The sequence below is a fragment of the Octopus bimaculoides genome, chromosome 2 (genome assembly GCF_046866305.1).
Source record: "Octopus bimaculoides isolate indiv1 chromosome 2, ASM4686630v1, whole genome shotgun sequence".
Lineage (NCBI taxonomy): Eukaryota > Metazoa > Mollusca > Cephalopoda > Octopoda > Octopodidae > Octopus > Octopus bimaculoides.
In genome coordinates, this window is record NC_142929.1 from 144393534 (window position 1) to 144416260 (window position 22727).

General features: G+C 34.7%; 1 protein-coding gene across 15 annotated transcripts in view; it reads left to right on the forward strand.

The window, feature by feature from the left end:
• The window catches only part of LOC128247032 (glutamate receptor ionotropic, NMDA 2B-like), a 1133867-nt gene that overhangs the window by 646545 nt on the left and 464595 nt on the right, over positions 1-22727 (forward strand). For 14 of the 15 annotated variants that reach the window (XM_089347814.1, XM_089347813.1, XM_089347818.1 and 11 more), the window contains one exon: positions 5942-6066. The exons of the other annotated variant lie outside the window; for it this stretch is intronic. The gene's annotated coding sequence lies outside the window, so the exon portion shown is untranslated. The remainder of the gene's footprint in view (positions 1-5941; positions 6067-22727) is intronic. 15 annotated transcript variants of the gene reach the window in all.

Below are 22727 nucleotides of genomic sequence, written 5' to 3' on the forward strand. Positions count from 1 at the left end.
AGTGTTAACTTCTTTTTTTTTATCCAAGAGCAATAGACAGTAGAAATTATTTAATCTAAATTCTACTATAATATACAGACCACTTTAAAATGGACATCCCTTTACGCAAAATATACAGCAGTTTAATTTTTTCTCAGCATCAATTCAACAAAGCTATTTGACTTCTGTTGTGTTTTCTAATAGCTTTCTTCCTAAAGATTCCTTAAAATAACAGCAGGCTCTTCTTACATATAATGACATTTTTAGAAAGCGCTCGACGCGAGAAAAGAGTAATCTAAATATTAATTGTAAAGCTTTGTATAACTTTACAAATTGTCCACAAGTGATTTAAAACTTTCATAACAACAAATCATATCCATTATAAACAGATCGCAAAATACCACTTCAATATTAAATGCTATAACCTAATGGAAATATAGCGCAGAATTGCATCCTTCATTTTTATATAATAGAATTAAGGCAAGGTCGCATACTGGAGTGTATCACGAAACAATAGTTATATATGAATCAGCACTTAATATTTGTGGTTCTTAGAATGTAAAGGTTTATGTCATATGTTTTGGTATATGAACATGAAAACTTCGCTTTGAATCTTCATGGCATCGGGTTCAATCCCACTGGGTGGCACTTTAAGCAAGTGTCTTCAATTCTTCTGCTATAGCCCCGGGCTAACCAATGCCTTCGCCGCAGTTAAATGACTGAAATAAATAAAAGAATAAAAGTACACACACACACACGCACGCACACACACACACACACACACACACACACACACACACACACATATATATATATATATATATATATATATATATATATATATATATATATATATATATATATATATATATATGTATATATATATATGTATATATAAGTGTGTGTTTGTGTGTGCGCAATATATCTTGTATATGTATGTTTCTGTGTGCCTGTGTTTGTCCCTCACGCCGGCTCGATAGTCATTATTGATCTATGTACGTATTCTTAAATTATCGCTTCGACAAAATAAACTGATAGACTAAGAAATAAGTTCTGGGGTCGATTTGTTTTCACGAAACCCTTCAAGGAGGCTACTTTGTATGTCTGCAGTTCTGTGACTGAAAGATGAAAAACGAATATAATAAATAGAATAGGATACATAGTCTCTATGATACAGGAATTCCTACGAAAATGTTGTGTCGCGGATTATTTTGCTACTAAAGAGTTACCTATCGTATCACATGTAAACTAGAAACTTTACTTTTGCTACCATGAGAAATAACATGAAATATAGCAAACATACAATAATAATAATTTTACTTTTACTAAATTTTTTGGTACTTATACAAAGTGACAAAATAAATAATACTAATTTTCAATAGAAAATATATTCATTACCTTAAAACAAAATTAAATAAATTGAATTATGTCATTTGTATATTTGTAATAAATTTATGCAACTGTTTTTCTAAATTTTATGAACATAGTCTCATCGAAAACTTTTCTCAGTAAAAATAAATTTAAAAATTGAATATTTTTCATGTTATAGGTCATTCATTTTGCATTTATGTAGACTATCACTGTAACTCTCTTAGACTTTCTCTCTCTTTCTGTATCTCTCTGTATCTCTCTGTATCTCTCTTAAAGTCTCTCTCTCACACACTCTCTCTCTCACTCTCTCTGTCTTTGTCTCTCTCCCTCTCTCTCTCACACACACACTCTCTCTCACTCTATGTTTTTTTAGATTCTCTCTCCCTTTCTCTATACGATGTGAAGCGTAACTGGAGACATCAGCCAGCCAGCCAACGAACAACTATCATTTTTTATCGGTTATTATTATATGGAGATGTCCAATACTTAAGTCTTCCGTAATAATTTAGTTTCCAGTGAAATATATTTGCTCAGGAGAAAATGTAACGAAGTCATGTATGGGCTGTGGATTGCTAAGTGCAGTAAGCTAACGAAATCATTAAAAGGTCGTAGAAAATGGTTTACAGTAATTAATTGTGACTCTGTAATTTTTTAACCCCGCTCAGTTGCGTTTTAATCATCATCTTTTCGAGTTCAATACCAAGCATGTCGATATAAGCAATGACTCTATTCTCTATTCTAGGCCCTCAAAAAAAAAATACTTGGGTTCCTAAGCTAGTGCTTGAAACTTTTATCAACACCATATTGACATAGGTTCTTCTGTAGTAGCAGAACCATTAATCTTTAGCTCGCTGGTATTTGGGGGCAGTCCTTTACTTTATCGGCTGAAACTAAAGATACATGAATTTCATTCCCATTCATCCTTCTGAAACTTTCTGCTACTTTGGTGTCAAAAATAAACCTAGCCATCGTCAGCTACTCCCTGCATGGTTTTGTTTTTCCTGCGCCATGGTCATCATCATCGTCATCATCAACACCACCGCCGTCAACACAATCGTCATTATAATAATTGCTATCAACATTATCTTTGTCATCATCGTCATCGTCGTCATTACGAACACCACCACCATCACCATTATCACCATCATAATTATTATCAATGTCCTCTTCGTCGTCGGCATCATCATCATTATCGACACCATGACCACCACCACAACCACCATCACCACCATCGTCATCATCAGCAGCAGCACTTTATTCCATCCAGCTTCCCTTTCTCGTATATTACTCTCGCGTAGTTCTGTCTTTTCGTCCCTATCATCATCAAAATCAACCACATTAGGTACATTTGCGACCTCCACCACATCATCCTCATCTACCATGCCATAATCATCTTCACATCTTCATTCTCTTCTCCTTCTTTATATTACTATTCTCATTATTCTCATTATTATTTTTTCTTCTATTGCTCCTCCTCCTCCTGCTCTTTCGTCCAATAGTGATTATTTGATATTCTACTTGTCAACAACTGATTCACTTCCAGTTTTCAATAGATATCAATCTGTATTTGAAACTGGATGAAATTAAATACATTGTCAATAATTCAGTCTTGTCTTGCGACCGTTGACTGCGTATAGTCATGAAACGCATTCTAATCTCTCTGATGTAACATCCCCAAGCTGTCAGATAACTATTATCGGATGAAGTAAACTTAGACAAAATTATTATAAAGTTTTCAATTGTGCGGAAATAGAGAAATACCTTCATTATGTCTTGTAACTTAATGTAATTTCATAGATACCTTCGGAATCATTGTATATCAAAGAAAATATAGAGCCATAAAGAGAAACTTACATGGTTATTTCAGATGTTAGAAATAGCAGACAAATTTTAACATAAACATTTTTTTATAAGCGCAAAAATAAAGAAACGCATTCATTACATCGCGTAACCTAGTGTTTTAATTTCTGATGTATGAGCTATCAATGCTGTATAAACAACGAAATATCGCATGAAGTTAATAAAAAATGCCTCTATGTGGTCACTTCAAGTATTAGAAATAGCAAACAAATTCAATATTGGTTTCAAATGTTTGGCACAAGACCAGCTGTTTCAATAGAGGGAACAAACCAATTACACCGACCCCAATTTTCAGCTGGTACACTTTTGATCGACCCTGATCGGCAGCATCTGAACTCAGAATATAAAATCGAAAAAAATGCCTCAAAGCATTTTACTCTGCACGGTAACGATTCTGCTACTGAATTCGTGTGAAGGCGGTGAGCAGTCAGGATCGTTAGCACGCCGGTGAAAATGCTTAGTGGCATTTCGTCCGTCTTTACGTTCTGAACTAAAATTCTGCCGAGATATACTTTGCCTTTTACCATTCCCGAGGTTGATGTAATCGACAAGCCCCCTTCTCAAAACATGATGTGTGTCAACATTTGAAACGAGTATCAAAATTGAGTGCAAATAACGAAACGCCCTTATTACGTCTAGCAATTTAATATCTTAATTCTCTAAATGCACTTGATATCAAGTTTGTATAACAACGAACAGTTAGCACTAATACATGAAGCCTAAAGAAGGTCATTCCCTGACTTAGAAAAAGCAGTGAGAAATCCCTTCAACTTACACCCTGTTTGTTTAAAACATGAAAGAAGAAACTGTGTTATGTTGACCTGGATACACCACATCTCTATAACAGAGGGAATGTTCATTATGAAATATCTTTGATCGGAATCCTATGTCTCAGAGGTGGCGTACATCTAAACATGATTAAAACCGTTAAAAAAGATTTTAATTATCTTCAATGAAAGCGGAATGCTTCATTACAGGATGAAAAACAGGACATTTTTGGACACAGAAATGATAACTGCGGGCGTGAAAGTGTGAGCCTGAGTGTGTGTGAATGTATGAGTGTGAGTGTGTGTGTGAGTGTACATGTCAATATGTGTATTACATATTCCAAAAAATACAATACCATTGTGAGTGTAACTCACCGTTGATAAAATTAAGAAATTTTGGATATGAACCGAGTTCTGCAGTTAAGAATTTTAGTTTGCAAATGCCTGGCAGCATGTTCGATCTCGTTGTGCGTTAAAATAGGAAAGTAATTTCTAAAGTAGCTTCGGGTGGAATAATCATTTGTTACTGATAAATAATAGACAAAAACTGTGCAAAAACTCCTCATATACGTGTGTCTGTATATGTGATTGTTTGGATGTATGTATGTGTGTGTGTGTACACATAAAAACACATACGCCATAAACACACACACACACATACACAGACGTGTGTGTGTGTGTATTACCCATATCTGCGTATGAGTATATATGACTATGTTTACCTGTGTAGAAACCGATGTTTTATAAAGAAGTTAACTCAAGCCTTTCATAAATATAGATCAATAGAAAGAACTGAATAAAATAAATACTTTAGTCAAAATGTTTGGTTAAAACCTATCATATCAGCGCAGCCAGCATGGTCGTAGTCCCTTGAGTAAAACCGGTATCGAGAAAGCAAAAGAAATCATACAATAGTGCACCATTAATCATGCCAACACATAAAATTACTAGTGTCTTAGAATTTCTGTAGACATTTTCATTTTTTCTTTTGTTCATAATGAAGAAGTTTCCACGAGAGGTTTCTCTGTCGACAACAATACATTCCAAAGGGCACCATTATAGTATCCATAGACGTTAATTGCAAACATATATTAACGTTTCAAAGGGATCCGAATTCTTCGTTAACAAGTTTAGTTCCCATTTCCTGTATTTTCATCACTTACAAAAGACAACAGAATTATTATTAAACAATTTCTAGGCATAAATGTATGTGTATTTTTCGCAATTGTTAAAACACAATGGTGTATTGAGGATAAAATGCGACATCATATTTCTCTTTTATGACCATAACTATAGACTCCGTTCAATAATTTATATTCGGAATAATTGACATTTTCAGAGGATGTTGTCATTGTTGGTGAGATTTATTTGCTCTACGACAAAGGAAGAAAATACTGCTACACATCGCATTATGGATACAGAAATGTGTGTGTGTGTGTGTGTGTGTGTGTGTGTGTGTGTGTGTGTGTGTGTGGGTGTGTGTGTGTAAAGGTGTGGATGCGAGTTTGGTCGTAAATAAGAAAATGTACATGCGCACCTAGAGACCGTTTGCAATTTTAATAACGAGATGATGACATTTCTTCTTTCTGTCTTTCTCATAGAGATATGCTCCAAAAAATGTATTGCTTAAATTTCTTCAAAGATCTTTGTAATGAATTTTTATATCTTATATTATAAACATATTCTTCACGAAGCTATAAGATGTTACGTGAATATTCGACTCCCAGTGCAATTCTTATAGCAAAAAAACTGAAAGCTAATAGAAGTGATTACGTAACTCACGCTCCTTTAATATTTAATATCGCGGTCAGTAGTCCCCTGGTGTTTACCGTGATGCATGAGTATACTGAATTCTAACAAATGGTTGTCAAGATCGCTGTACCTAAAGAAAATCATATAGTATTTCATAGTATATATTTTATTTTGTTTGAAATAGTCATCCGATTCTTTCTGTGTTTACGCAGGCTAACAGTGGAAAAAGTACAGAAAGTGAATTCACATGGATGGAAATTCAGTTGGAAAAGCAAAGATTTTTAGATGAAACCTTTGTCGCCGCATTCATCCCTCTATGAAACTCACAGCTTATTTGGTATGTTTGATTAATATAATACATTTTATTATATTTATTGTATCTACTCAGGTATTAGTCAAATCGCTAATCGAGGTTTAAATCTTTGAACCAAACTTTGCCATTCCTAGTTTTAGCGTTACCCTCACTCTCTCTCTATATATATGATGTGACCTCACTTTTTCGAGTACTAAATAGTGCGATTTATTTCATGACAAAATTCGGTCATTGCAAACAATCTTTGAATATATTCTAATTACTTTTATCTTTTAAATTTTAATTTTCAATTTAAATTAATACGAAAAGATTGTATATAATTAATTAGGGAATTTAAATTGTATAAATTCAAATACAGTTGGTGGATATATCTGAATAATTTAGAATTAATTTGCATAAGTTAAACTTTTATTTTATAATATTAAAATGAGAGATTAGTGTGAAGGAGTAAAAAAAATATGAAATTTTACAATTTTTCTTTTAATATTGTTTGATGTGTTACTATCATACGGTTTGTGATTTATTAGAGGTTACTTTGTTATTTACCTGAATGCATATAAAAGTACATTTTGCATAGTTATATAAGGTTAGATGAGCGCTGAGTTTCAAAGTAAGGTATAACATCTATAACCAATTACTTTCTGTTTAAATTCCTTCATATTAAGTACTTTGTAGAAAGACTAGTAACAGCATTGTTGGGATAAAAAAAAAATATTAAGAACATTCAATAGGTGAAAGATTGTCAAACTCAGGAAATTTTCTCACCAATGTTCCCAAGTGAGAAATTTTCTGCAACAAAAATTACAAAATTATTGTTTTTTAGTAATGGTTATTTTGCAATGCGTGTTACATTTATTTGTCTCAGTGAGTTCGATGATCTTAAAACTCTTGTTAGATTCAGTCGTAGCTGTGGTTGAGGAGATACACCAACAAGGTCGAAACAACAGCGTCACAAAGTTTCCCTATCCCAATGAATCGTATGTATTTTGGACACAGATTAGTCTGAAAGTAATACTTCTCCAAAGACGAAATAGAACAGCGATTAGCACACCCATGTTTGAATCTGTCAGAACTTATATAGAATGAATTTGTAAGACATCGCTTATACTGAAGCTGTCCACTGCGTACAAGGCGGTTTATCATGACTTGTTTTAGAATGTCAGTGTTAAATTAATGCAAAGTTGTTAATGTTTTGTAATAAACTTGTATACAACACTGTTCTTATCATACGTAGCAGGAAAATCCAGGCAGGAATGCATTAGCAAAGAGAGGAGATACAGGAAAAAGGATTTAAGAAAAACAGCATTAGATAAATGCGTGTGTTATGGCCATATCTACCCAACAAATGCTGTTATAGCAACTAATATATTACAGAACCAGGGCTAGAATAATATATCTATATAAAATCTAAATTTTTGAAGACATATAACATTGGTAATAAATAATAAATCTGACTATTGATATGTTTATCATATAATATTGGGGGATACCTGACCAAATTTATAGAAACGTGACAAAGCGATATTCTTTTGAAGTTTATATATGTGTTCAGCTTCATTATATTAAGTTCTTGATTGCCTAACTGTGTCAGCCTTTCTATATATCATCGCTCGTAAATCATTTCAAAGGATATCCAAGCCCACGTGCATAAATTCATTTGTTGCATCGACAAACGATACCGAATGAGCGTTAATACATAGACTTTACAAAACTGACATGGTTATATAGATATACACATATGTGCATGTGTGTGTGTACGTAAACATGCACACGCGCGCGCGCATATATATATATATATATATATATATATATATATATATATAACATAAATTCTTGATTTATGAAAATTTATCTTCATCTCTAGCCATTGTATCATCATTACCAAGTGGTAGTCAAGATCAGCTCCATATGATATGAATTGGGGAGACAATTTCAAGAACCAAGAATTTTCCAAATTTAATTTGCTATCAAAGAAAAGGACGTATTTATTGCTTGGAAGCAAGAGGACAGTCGTAGATCCGTAGTTCTGTCTCGATAGTCGTCAACAGCACGACAACTGCTCGACCTTACATAGATATACATATGCAAAAAGATTAATACTTTTACAAAAAGAGCAGGATACCTTTATGACCTAAGTAATTTGTATAATCTAATCTAAAATGAACTAATGGAAATAACTGAGTGTGACTAGTGGTATGTTTTTAACATCAACAAATACAGGTATATCAAATACAATACAACAGAAATGTTTATGCATTAAAATTTACTTTGTTTCTAGCGATTATGTCATAGTGGAGGTGACGTCCGAAAGAGCGTGCACGTGATATGTACTTATAGATGTGAGTTGAGTTGGTGCAGTCGAAATATATATAGACATATTACTACCAAAGAGAAAGCATTATCATTGCGAAGGATTGGAACTTCACTAACGCAATCAATTATAATATTCATCAATTTGTTGAGTCTTAGCATATGTTAAAGAAACCTGTAATTAAAGCCGTCCGAGGCTTCAGCGTTATTTTCCGTCATCAGAAATCACACGAGGAATAATAAAGGTTATGATTTGAGAGGGTTTATATGTAAATAGACAGTGCTACCTCGTAAATTTACTTTCGTTCTAAATGCATAACTTATTCATAGGAAGTTTATGGAAGTTAAAAATTCTGTTTAATAAATAAGAGAAACAATTATCATCAATAATCCATGACTAAATATTAGTAAAATGCGAAATATTTATCTGCTTCAGTGAAAAGTAACCTCAAGAAAACACAATATTAGAAATTGCAACCTCATTTCTGAGAAAGCATATCCTAGCATTTTTCCAGGAGTTGCTATTAGTAAGAATATATTAGATCTCACCTGTCAGAAGTAGACAATCACCTTGCCTTGAGTACATATGAACATAGGTCTACTTGATCACAGTTAACCTAGGGCTACACAACCAGATCAATCATAAGATCTAAGATACTCATGGCAAGTGTAAGTGATTTTATTTAACAGCTAAGAAATATATATATCTTCTTACTACCCTCGACTAAAACAGTTCCGTTAATTTAATTTTGGTTGCAACGAATAATTAATTCTATTTTTGACTTCTTCATTCTCCTTCTCCTAATATTTCTCAGACCCATCTCCATTTCCATGCTGTTGTCATCATCGACATATTTCATATTCTGATTGTATTTGACACTATAACTGACATTCCATAAAAGTTGCTGCAGGACATCTCTCTCCTTTTCCACTTCAAATTGCAACTGAAAACATCAATACTCCACCACCCCCATCACATTAAGTTGTAGTTGAAGACATTACTATCCCCACTCAGCCACATCAAGTTGTAGTTGAACACTTTAATGAGAATTTGGTCGGAGAAGAAAGGCGTTTGAATCGACGGGTTATAGAGAAACGAGTCTAACAGCAACCACTTCAGTTCGTATCTTCGGGACATGATTGAGCATCATCGACCATAACCTCTCCCAACGCACACTGTCAGTCTGTAGATGCCGGGGAATATAGGCGACATTCTAGTACAAAAAGTAACTAAACGAACGTTCGAATCTTGTAAAATTTACAAGAACAGGGCTCGATGATCAAGAGTCCATAATCCGCTGCCACAATTGTAACAGTTACAACGTCAATGTGGCATTACAGAGATAACTATACCTCTTGCAATTCCGGAATGAAATAAGCTATCTTCGTAATCTAGTCATCCTAACTTTTATCAATATGCAAGCGGACACCTATACATATCAAAGCGTCTTTGATCACGCCAATGCAGTTGTGTTGCCTTTTGTTTTATAGTTTCTGTTTTCGTTTTCTCACTATATTTTCTGATTTTGTATAGGAGGGAAGATCAGCTTATGATGACATCATTCTTCTATGTATCAGTCTAATCTGAGATACACAAGGTACATGTACCTTGCAAATTACTATTTCACTCTCCCAAACCTGGTAAACCAATGCGTGACAGAGTTATGTTGAAGGTACGTAAGTTCATAGATGGATAGGTTTCACTATATAATGCGGGAATTACACACTGTTTCTATCCATTCATAAATTTTCAAATACTCCCATAATGTACCGCAACATGAAATAAGTTATATAATCCTCACAGTGGAACCCGAATATATATATGTATGTATATATATATATATATATATATATATATATATATATATATATATATATATATATATATATATATATATATATATATATATATATATGGAGAGGGAGAGAGGGACAGAGAGAGAAGCAGACAGATAGACAGACAGACAGACAAAGAAATATATAACATGATTTCCCTAATAACATTAATGGAGGAGCCTCTACCTGGACCCCATTCTCTGACGAAGAAATCAAAACTGTTATATCTTTGCAATCGACCAGATGCCAATAGATGACCGTTTAACTTTTTGGATTCTTTTGAATACATCAATGACGAACGGATAGCTTGTGCTGGCTAAACTGGTAAGTAGAACATAAAGGCTAACTTGTAAAATAGCAGTACTATCGCTCAAATCGATTAATCTCAATGATTTTTTAGAAGGGGAAACAATATTGATTACGTTAAAATAATGATACTAAAACTTCACAACAATAACTTGTTTGTCAACGACATACAAATCCTGTACTCTATAATAGCTCAATTTATCATCTTGTGAGCAAAACTATCTTATGAGAGGATCAAAAGGGATTTAGAAAGGGATGCATGTTTGAAAGGAAGCAAGTCCTGATGATTGGAGAAGGTCCTGAGATAAAGGCAGGATGGTCCTGCTCAGAAGTCTGTGAAGACAAGCATGACCACGAGCTAAAACAATAACGAAATTGACATGAACCACACAAAACATAATCTGATGAACGCTAGACATCATTAAGGCGATAGTTATGGTAGACTTCATATTTTAGCAGAAACCCAGCAGATTTAAGAGGAGAGGAAATGTTTGTTACATTAAGCCCAGTGGTCAACTAGTACATATCGATCCCGAAAGAATGATAGGAAAATTCGACCTCGGTTAAATTTGAACACAGAACATAAAGAGCATTTTATCTGACAGGCCAACAACTCAACGAGCACACCACACTTCGATCACAACATAATATTCTTTCAAATGTTGGCACTAGACCGACAAATTTAAGGCCGGGAATTGGTACATCCATCCGGTACTTGACTGGTACTTATTTTATCGACCCTGAAGGGATGAAAGTTAAAGTCTAACTCTAGTACTTGAACTGAAAATGTAAAAAAACAACATGAATAAATGCCGCTATGCATCTTCCTTGATGCGGTAAATATTCTACCAGCTTACCACCTTAAATCACCAAGTAATTTTTCAACCTATATTTTCTGTAAACCACCAATTGTTATCCCTGTTATGATTTCATAATACTTTTACAGGCGTATTATATATTATAAAACCATATCATGCTACATTCGCACTGTAATAGCCATTAAAAAGACCGTTACATATTTTGCACTTCAAATACAAAGAACGCTTAAGGAACTCCAGAAACAACAACAGCAATAACGACACAGCACAAGTCGTTGTAAAAGTGACGCATGCAAACTATGACAATGGCTGCAAACAAATTCAAGATCACGGACGTTTATTTATGGACTTGGTTGTGCAGTTAAAGCTCACTATACAACCTATTAAAACATAAAAATATATTTATTAAAATGGTAACGATGATGATGACGGTCGGGATGAAGAGGAAAAAAGAGAGAAAAGATAATACTTAAGCCATGACAAATAAATCATTTATCAATAAACGAGTAAAAGTACGTAAATATTAGTTTATGTGAAAACTGCAATGGATACGAATATATAGGAGCATTATTGGAAATTAATAACGACACAAACACTTAGAATTTATGCAGTAATATATAATACACATATATATATATATGTATATATATGTATATGTGTGTGTGTATATATATATATATATATATATATATATATATATATATATATATATATATATATATATATATATGCGTGTGTGTGTACTTGTATATGTATGTATATATGTGTATGTACGTATATACGTATTTGTATGTATATATGTGTATATATATGTGTGCGTGTGTTGGTGAAGACAGAATCAACTTACTTTCAAAATATCTTCAGACTTCATAAATACGTTTGTAGTAAGAAAAACAAGAAAACAAATGTTGCGTCAATTTGATGTAAATAATTTCTCTAATCCTTTTAGTGAGTCTTTCCTTCAACTTTATTAATCCGTAAACATATATTTACATATAATCCTCCTTTACTTAAATAATCAAAAGTGTAATTTCTTTGTATGAAAAATATCGATGGGAGAAACACTATCAGATGTTGTTTATGTGGCCGTATGAATAATACACACAAACACTCCATTATTGATTTATCGATTCGTGCAATTCTTCATATCATCATATTGATATCGTCGTTAGTGTTTCACAACTTAGTGACGAGTGGTCATGATTTGTGCAATCGGAAAGCAAAAGGCAGCGATTTGGTTTCGATACTAAAATAATGGGAAATGCTTAATTTCGCCTCCCACGGAGCGCACAAATCTGAACATATGTGGAACATCTTCTCCATCAGTTTCAGAGCTCTTAATAAGTGTCAATGCACCTGCCTCTTTTAAGCAAATAAATAAATGAGGAGTGGCTCTGTGTTAAGTAGCTTCTTTACCAACTACATGGTTCCGGGTTCAGTCCCACTGCGTGACACCTTGCGCAAGTGTCTTCTGCTATAGCCTCGGGTCAACCAAAGACTTGTGAGTGGATTTGGTAGACGGAAACTGAAAGAAGCCCGTCGTATATATATATATATATATATATATATATATATATATATATATATATATACATATATATATATATATATACATATGTATGTGTGTGTGTATTTGTGTGTCTCTGTTCGTCCCCCCAACATCGCTTGACAACTGATGCTGGTGTGTTTACGTCCCCGTAACTTAGCTGTTCGGCAAAAGAGACCGATACAATAAGTCCTGGGGTCGATTTACTCGACTAAAGACGGTGCTCCAGCATGGCCGTGGTCAAATGACTGAAACAAGTAAAAGAGAGAGTATGTGATAGGAACATCCATTAACTAAACTATCATTGCTGTAAAGCGTAATTAGTTTAATCAGTAAATTATTATACTTGCATGAGGGAGATTCAGCATGATAGAGAAAGCAACAAGTTTGGCTATGTGAACTACATATACAACTCATTTTTGCCAGCTAGGTGGACTGGAGGAACATGAAATAAAGTGTCTTGCTCAAGGACACAACACATAACCATACGATCGTGAATCGAACACACAACCTTACAATCGTGAGTTGAATACACCAACCGCTTAGCCATGATACTTCACTACATACATACACAGATACATAGTTATATGAATGCATGTGAAAACAGGAATCTACAGTGTATTACTACAATGCGAGACGGTGCGATTTATTAAAAGTGCATATGTTTTAGCTTTGATATTTCTGTTGGTTTAAAAATACACAGCCATTTAGAGGACCCATTTCACAACTATTATATTTACCACACTATTTCTCGGTGAGTTAATATTTCTCTAATAACTCTGTCCTCTAACGACGATATCAATATGTTGCGAATTACTGGTGAGATCTTAGTGATGGAACGATTATTTCTTTGCTCTCTCTATCACTCTTTCTCTCTTTATCTCTCCTTCTCTGTCTCCCACCCACTCTCTCTTTTATTTTGTGTCTCATATGTTTTTCTCTTTCGACCAGACCTTCGGACGAATACGATTGCGTATTTGCTTGACCTTTTGACATGGGTCAGTGTTAGTGCCTTTCGGGTTAAAATTTTTGTTCTTTTGTAACTTGTTAGAAATATAACCAACAAACATTTTCATCTCTTCTGCTTTTGCTTTTTCTGTTTGTCTTGTTATGACTTTTCTTTACCAATGAGGGCACACCCCGTTGCTGTGTGTGTGTATTTGTGCCTATTTATTATTTGTGTGTGTAATGCATATATATATATATATATATATATATATATACACACACACACACAATGCATACACACACACACACTTATATATATATATATATATATATATATATATATATATATATATATATATATATATATATAGCGAGAGAGAATCATTATTATTATTTCTGAAAGATATTCTTATCTTGTGATACAAATCTATAGAAATTAAATTCCTGCTTAATTGATTTAATATCAACAGTACGATTTAAATCAACTTAGCTCTAATCTAATTTCTATAGAGCCGTTCCTAAAGAAAATATTTCCGAAATGCTGTATATACACATGGTGAATGATGTTTCCATACATTCGTAACCAACTCTCATAACAAACGTAAGAGAAAGAAAAAAAATCAAGGAAAGGATGTGGAATATTATGAATAAGACAAGTAAGTTTATAGGTTTAAAACTGACTGAAAGCGACTCAGTTGAAGAGATCGGATGACAAATGTGCAGTAGAGCCATATGTCAGTTAGTTCAACAGAGAAGAACTGAAAAAATTTAAATAAGAAATGGAAGTAAAAAAAAAAAAAGAAATAGTTTAAAAAATTTGACACCCATAATCATTCGTCACCAACAAACTTTCGAGAGATGCCATAAAAGCGATTTCGATATCACGTCACAGACATAGACAAAAAACTTGACACGTATATAAACAGAACAAAGGTGAGTCTAACAAATGGTTAAAATGGCACTTTGAATATGTAACCACTTCAGTTGCAGCTCATAGCTTCAGAAAAAAAAAAAGAATTCTGGCTTGGTTTAACATCATTTGCCTCCTGTGCACTGTTAGCGGAGTCCATACTGTTTGCAAGCATTTCTGTTCCATAAATGTTGTCACAGGCGTGTAGTGTCACTCAGTCATGTTCTTAAACGAGATTTCTCGCCACGTATATAGCAGAACTCATTGAATAAATAGTCACTGGCATTGCCATTAGTCGACTAAATAATAATAATAAATGCACCCTTTTAAAGCCTACCCAGGCTCATGGGCCTGGTTTCCCGGTTTCAATGGCCTATGTGTTCCCCAGCTGAGCGGGACACCAGTCCATCGCAGAGTTACTCATTTTTGCCAGCTGAGTGGACTGGAGCAACGTGAAATGAACTGTTTTGCTCAAGAACACAACGCGTCGCCCGGTCCAAGAATCGAAACCACAATCTTACGATAATGGTGCTGACACCCTAACCTCTAAGCCTCCACTCATTAGTCACTGGGAGAGACAAAAATGTAGTATATGCAGTAGGAGTGGTATTAATCTAAAATGGCCCCTTATGTTGGTGTTTTAATAATTAGCAATCGAATCATTAAGCAGGTATATCCTTTAACAACCAAAGAGTTTTGATCAGTGACGACGCAAGACGTGTGAAAGAGATCGGAAAGAGAATAGCGCTGAAAAGTCTGCTTTCTCGAATTTGTATGACATCTTGAGAAACCGTACTCTGAGCATCAAGACAACGATCCATATGCTGAACTGCTATGCCTACCCTATGTTAATATACGGAAGAGAAAAGTGGTCAATTACATCAGACATGAGGTGCTTGGAGAGCTTTGAAAAGCGGTTCATAAGGAGACGATTGAGTATAGGCTGAATAAAGAGTTTAATGAAGTGATGACTCGGACTGCGGTAAGTAGGAAGCTGCTCCGTCAGATAAGGTTCAAGCAACTGAGATTTCCTGGTCATGTGATGAGGAAAGAAGGCCTGGGAAATTTAGAGATGACTGGAAAGATTGAAGGGAAGAGAAGCAGTGGAAAGAGAACAATGGTATGGATGTAAGCATTGATGAACTGGTTGTAAAAAGAGGCATTAAACATCAGGAAGTGGAACTGTCACAGGAAACAAAGAGTGGAGAACAGTGGCAGGACATGATCACCTATGTCATACATTCTGGACATGGTGGCTAAAGAGAGAGAGAGAGTGAGCCATCTATGTATTGGAAATTCTCCTTTGTTGTAGTTAACCGCTGCAGAAAAGATTTCTGTCTCCCTCCGATATGTATTGTATTTTAACAACACAAGTCAATGACACTTGCTAACTTCGGACGATTACTGCAGTAAAATTGACTTTCAACAATATGTTTAATTTAAGTATGATATATAGATGTCTATTATAATCTCGTGTGTGTCCCCGGTAACTTGGCAGTTTGGCAAAGAGTGCGATAGATTAACTACTAGGCTTAACAAAAACTAAGTACTGGGGTCGTTTCATTCGACTAAAAATTATTCGAGGCTGTACTTCAACCAGCATCGGTTGTCAAGCGATGTTAGGGGGACAAACACAGACACACAAACATATACACACCCACATACATACATATATATATATATATATATATATATATATATATATATATATATATATAAACATATATACGACGGACTTCTTTCAGTTTCCGTCTACCAAATCCACTCACAAGGCTTTGGTCTGCCCGAGGCTATAGTAGAAGACACTTGCCCAAGGTGCCACGCAGATGTGATTTTAAGGGGGACACGTCTACTAATTTTAGTTGCTCAAGCGACAGTTAGTTTGACCTCTTTTGATGCTATAAAATTGCCGTAGTTCCCAAAATAATTCACAAATTATTAGTTACTTTCAAATGTCTAAAATGGAAACCACTTCTGGTTTTCTATTTCCCGTTGATTTTATATTTATTAACTTTTAGAAATGCTTCAATATCTCAATGTTTAATTCTTTATCTCGTTCTGGCTTCTGCTTTGTCAACAATAAACCAATAATTTGATTTCAATTGCTCAAATATAGAAATGTATTCAAAGAGAAAATAACAAACATAATATTGTTTTTATGTGGCTATTTGTCATACAATACTGTCTGAAAACAAAAGAATAAAATTAATATCTTGTTTTTAATGCCAGAATAACAAAATTATCTGCTATATCACCCTTGCGGGATTGTTATTCAGGATTACGTTACTGTCATAGAATTTATATTCTAATCTTACGATTTTAGACTGTAAATTTGCTTCGTCACTGAAGGCTGATTATTAGATCTTTCATTAAGAGAATAGTTATTGTTGGTTATTGTTTTTGTTAGGTTTTTTTTTTCCGGGATGATCTCCGATAGAGAAGAACTGCTATAAAGTACATTATTTACATTCTACGGATATTTGTCCTCATTTTGTTTGTTCTTAACTCAACGTTTCGGCTGATATACCCTCCAGCCTGCTTCAAGTGACATAGAGAAATTTCGAACCTGGGTATTTTTTTCGATGTTATTATTATTATTCATGTCACTGCTTGGAATCGAATTGGTTAGTAGCCCGCGCTCTTAACCACTACACCACATGTCCGTGGGCAATTATGGAGTGAATTTTAGGGTTTATAAATCTATTATTTTTCTATCATTCCTTAATACTGGTTCCAATATGCTGCTGGTATCTGCAATCGGTCTGCTTAGGAGGTTGTTGTGTCCTAGTATATGTGCGGCTTATTTTCCAGTAGTGTTCTCTGTCTATTATTTTAACTCCATCCCACAAGGGGAGGCGGTTTCCATTTTTGCATACATGATCAGCTATACCTGATTTATCAATATCTCCTCTCACAGCTATGCGATGTTCCTCTACCTTTATTTTGAGGGGACGACATGTTTTGCCTTTGTATAACCTATCACAGCTGCATAGGATGGAGTACACGCAGTCTTTGGTCATATTCTCTTCTACTGGTGGTTTTACCCGAAAGAGATATTTACGAAGTGTTGTATTACTCTTGAATACTCTCCTGATGTCATATGGGCCGCATATCTTTTGTATCTTTTCACAGAGACCTTTGACATAGCGTAGAGAGACTGTGGACAGTTTATTGGTCTTATCCTCTCTCTTCTTCATAATTGGAGTGGATAGTATGTTTTGGGGTTAGTTGTTGCTTAATAAATTGTTATTGAGCTTGATCATTTCTTCATTGTGTGTATCACGATCGCTACTTATATTCTTTGCACGATGTTTTAGCCACTGTGTAATCCCTCTCTTAACACTGTATGGATGGTAGGAATTGAAGTTGAGGCATTGTCCACAAAAGGTCGACTGGCGTTATACAGATGTCCTGAATCCATATTTGGTGCGTGTTATTAATACGTCCAGGAATGCCAGCTGATTGTCTTTTTCCTTTTCCACTGTGAACTGTATGGATGGCTTTATTGAGTTCACATGATCTAACAGCACTTGGATATCTTCCTGGTGAGGCCAGAGTATAAAGGTGTCATCAACATATCGTAGCCATAGTGTTGGTTTTAATGGTGTCGATATATATCAGTGTCCATACTGAAGTAGGTAGTTTCTACACAGAAGGTTAACATGTCCATCCAGTTTCTTATTGGTATACTAGTACGTTCTTTTAGAGGGTGTCTGTCACTAGTTTTCTTGTATCACCGATAGTGCTTAACCATTTGGGACTTTGGTAAACAGGTTTATCACATCTAGACTCACCACCTGGTTGGATTCAATCGGAGTATCCTTGATCAATTCTGTGAAATGGGTGGAATTCTTCACATACGATGTTGACTTTCCTGTTAATGGACTGATCATATCTACAAGGAAGCGGCTCAGTGGATGACATGCTGAACCTCTACAGCTCACTATATGTCTAAATGGAAGACCTTCCTTGTGAATCTTAGGGAGACCGTACAAGTGTGGTAGTTTACTGTGGTGTTGAGTTAGTTGTCTGTACTTCATTGGTGTAAAGTGACCCTATTTCTTGATCAATATCTCTGACAACTTCCTCCCTGTTTTCAGAATTGGGTCTTTCTTTTCTTTGCTGTAGCTAGCATCATTTATAAGACTTGCCAATTTTTCAGTGTAGTCATCACCACGGTAGCATTTCCCTTGTCCGCTGGAAGTATTATGATGGAATGTTCACTCTGTAGTCTTTTGTTAGCGAACTTTTCTTCCTTATTGATGTTATGTTTAGGAGGTTTTGCTTTTTCCAGTACCTGTCTCACTTTCTAGCACTTGATCACCTACGTTCATCTCCCTGAGCTTTTGGTATCTGTATAGCTATCTCTTCAATAGGGGCTATTATGTCCTAGTATGGAATACGCTTGATGGTTGTCGCTTTGTTGAGCCCTTCGTTCAGTACTGCTTCTTCAGAGCGTTCTAGGTGTCGGGTACCTAATTTCGTAATAAATGGTGTCAAAGTATCGAAGACATTGACAATTGAATGAGGGTCTCCGTTGATCAGAGTTGAAGTTTGCAATTTTCCATTCCTCACAGATTTTATATATGATACGAAAAATGTAATTTCTTTTCATTTCTATTTTCTTTTGAATCGATTCTATTTCACAGACAACCTAAGATAAAATAAGAAACAGCTTTAAGAAAGATGCTTATTGTTGTCAATCGTTGTTGTTTTTGATATAGGTTTGATCTAAATTAGCCGATTTCTGTCAACGCTATTTCAGACATCAATACTTCATACTTTACCTTTTTATCGTACTCTATCGTAGTTTATCTTCGAATAATTTAGGACATGGTCTGAAGATTTGACTACTATGTCTGGCGTCCAATACAACCATGTCGATCATTGGTCCTCTGGCCCTTTGGGGGTCCATATCAGATTTTGTAGTTAATATTTATCTATGATAAGGCGCTGGGCTGGCAGAAGCGTTAGCACGCCGGGCGTAATGCTTAGCGGTATTTCGTCTGTCTACGTTCTGATTTCAAATTACCCCGAGGTCGACTTTTCCTTTCATACTTTCGGGGTCGATAAATTAAGTACCAGTTGCATACTGGAGGTATACGACTGCCCCCTCCTCCAAAATTTCGCGCCTTGTGCCTGGAGTAGAAAAGAATACATATTAATTAAATGGGTACCAGTTACGCACTGGGGTCGATGTATTTGAATTAATCCCTTTGTCTGTCCTTGTTTGTCTCCTCTATGTTTAGCCCCTTGTGAGCAATAAAGAAATAAATATTTATGTACGATGAAATTGGGTATATGTTTATACTTCTACAATAAATAAATAAAACTTTATACAGGGTATTCAAAATGTCTCTTTGCACTAATTGTTTTATTTCAAAATAAATATTTATAAGATGGTTTAAGACTACAAAAGGATATATTAGACTTTACGAGACTTTAAACAACTTTATAAGAAATGTTGAAAGTATCGTCCTTCATTTTCAATACAGAAGATGACTCTTCTACACATGTTTTGAAATATATCTTGGAGAGTCTGACGTGGTATGGACCGTTTGAAGGTTATGATTGCGTCTTTTAGCTCATTAATGGTTTTCGAGCGATCCTTGCACAATGATCCTTTATTTGTTCCCCAGAAAAAAAAGTTTTGAGGTGTTAAATCAGGTGATCTTGATGACCAAAGTCACTTCGAAATAATCCGTTCACCGAAAAACTCTTGAAGTAGCGCCATGGTGATGCGCGAAGTATGTGGTGTATCTCCATCTTGCTAAAAGTATGCATTATTAATTTCACTTTCAGAGAGTTGGCCTAGAAATGGAGAGAGACAGTATTTTAACAATATCTCTCGCTGTTGACGGTGTCTTAAAAAAATTCACTGCGGAGAGATTTCTTGAACACCCTGTATTTTATTTATACAATTCCTAAAAAATAATATTTGATATACAAATAAAACAAGATTTCTTAAAAGCATTGAATGGCTGTGTAGGTCCAGTAAAGTAATATAGAAATCAAAGGGGTCCATAGGAGAAAAACGGCTGAGAAATGCTAATGTCAGATGTTACGTTATTAGCTTTGTAAGAAATAGATTTGGTTTTTCTGATGTTTTTGTGAATTCAAGGTTAGTCATAACCGAGCAGGCTTATGATCAGATACATTCCAGGCGTGACCTTCCCATCGCTTCGTTCGGATAGAGTAAAACTAAAAATACGGTAGCCAATATGTCTTTTGTCTTTTAATAACTTGTGGAGTGATATAAGGAATATTTTGTCATTATTTCCAACAGATCAGATAACCAAATAGATTACTTTTCATGCGTAATGTAAGGAATAGCGTTGTTATTGGGGGTGGCGGAGATGGTAACATCATTTGAAGAATTAGCGGTGGGGAGAGGGTCCTAATGGTTGAGGTATCGAAATGCATATTGTTTCAGACAAGAGAAAACGAACGGACTGAAATAAATATAACGAGAGAGAGGAGGACTGAAAGAGGAGGATAGAGAGGGAGGCAGTGGGGAGGAGACAGACAAACAGACAGACAGACACGCAGAGAGAGCAATAACCAAGCAAGTAAATATAATAAAATAGAAGAAGGGAAAGAGAAAGAAGGAGGAGCAGAGAGAGAGAAGGAGACAAGTTAGATAATGTAAAAATATGGCGAGAATAATGTGGGTAGAGAGCAGTTATGGATCATTTCAGTTGTCTCTTGAAAGAGGCATTTATTTTCCCTGAATAGAAAATATTCATAGGAACATACTAGAAATAAATATTGGTTCTTATGTTTAGCTAATACCTTGTATAAGATAGAACATGAGTTTTGTGACAGATATGGCTCCCAAAAGTCGTTAGGATACTGGTATCGATGAAGTTAAATTGTCACGGAATGAGAAACTGCGATAGTGTTTAAATTTAGAAAACCTCACCACCTGTTTTAGAAATGCTAGATGCTGAAGTTTCCATTTTCGTTATATTTATAAGATGGAAAATGGGAAAATACAATATTGGCGTTCCCATGAGTAAACCTAAAGTAGAATTACGTTAAGTGGGAATCAAGATGGAAATGAATCCATGACACGCCATATGTCTCATAAGGTCAGGCACAGAATCACCATTTTTCAGAAAAAAATATTCAACAAAACTCAAAGCAGAGTAGAGACGGATGATAGAATACGGTAAAACAGAAAATGTTTCGGATCGCTGCAAGCTGGTTAGAATGTTTTTACTCTCATGTTTCCAGAGACAAAACATTTTGACAAATCACATTAGCTAAAGTGTAGTGCAATAAATAACTACAATATTGTAAAGTGACAATTCAGTTTGATTGCATTTGTCACTTGTCATACGTCACTGGAACAGGTTGTGTTGCGAAGAAACAAAGTTAATATATTTAAAAAGCAAACCACAGCATAACTCATTTTACAAAGACTGATTTCTTTTTCCTTTTTATCAAAAATATAACCATATCGTACATGCGTACACACGTACATGCGTACACACGTACATGCGTACACACGTACACGTGTGTATCTCTGTGTGTGTATATATATATATATATATATATATATATATATATATATATATATGTATGTGTGTGTGTGTGTGTGTGTGTGTGTGCATGTGTGTCTGCGTGCGCTCATGTATGTATGTATACATATATACATATATATATATATATATGTTTATAAATATATGTATATATGTGCGTGTATGTATATATGTATATACATATATAAATATATATATATACATACATATTTATTTACATAATTTAAGATATATACAAATATATAATTACGCACATACATACACCCATAATCATATGTGTGTGTGTGTGTGTGTGTATGTGTGAGACAATTATTCGTTTGCCATATTAAAACTCCGAGTTTCGAATATCTATATTTTGATTGCCTCGATAACTGAAGAGATGCTGTTACCGGTTTCCGACCGACATCCGAAACTCGGAGTTTTATTATGACAACCGAATAATTGTCACATATTATATTACAGATAAA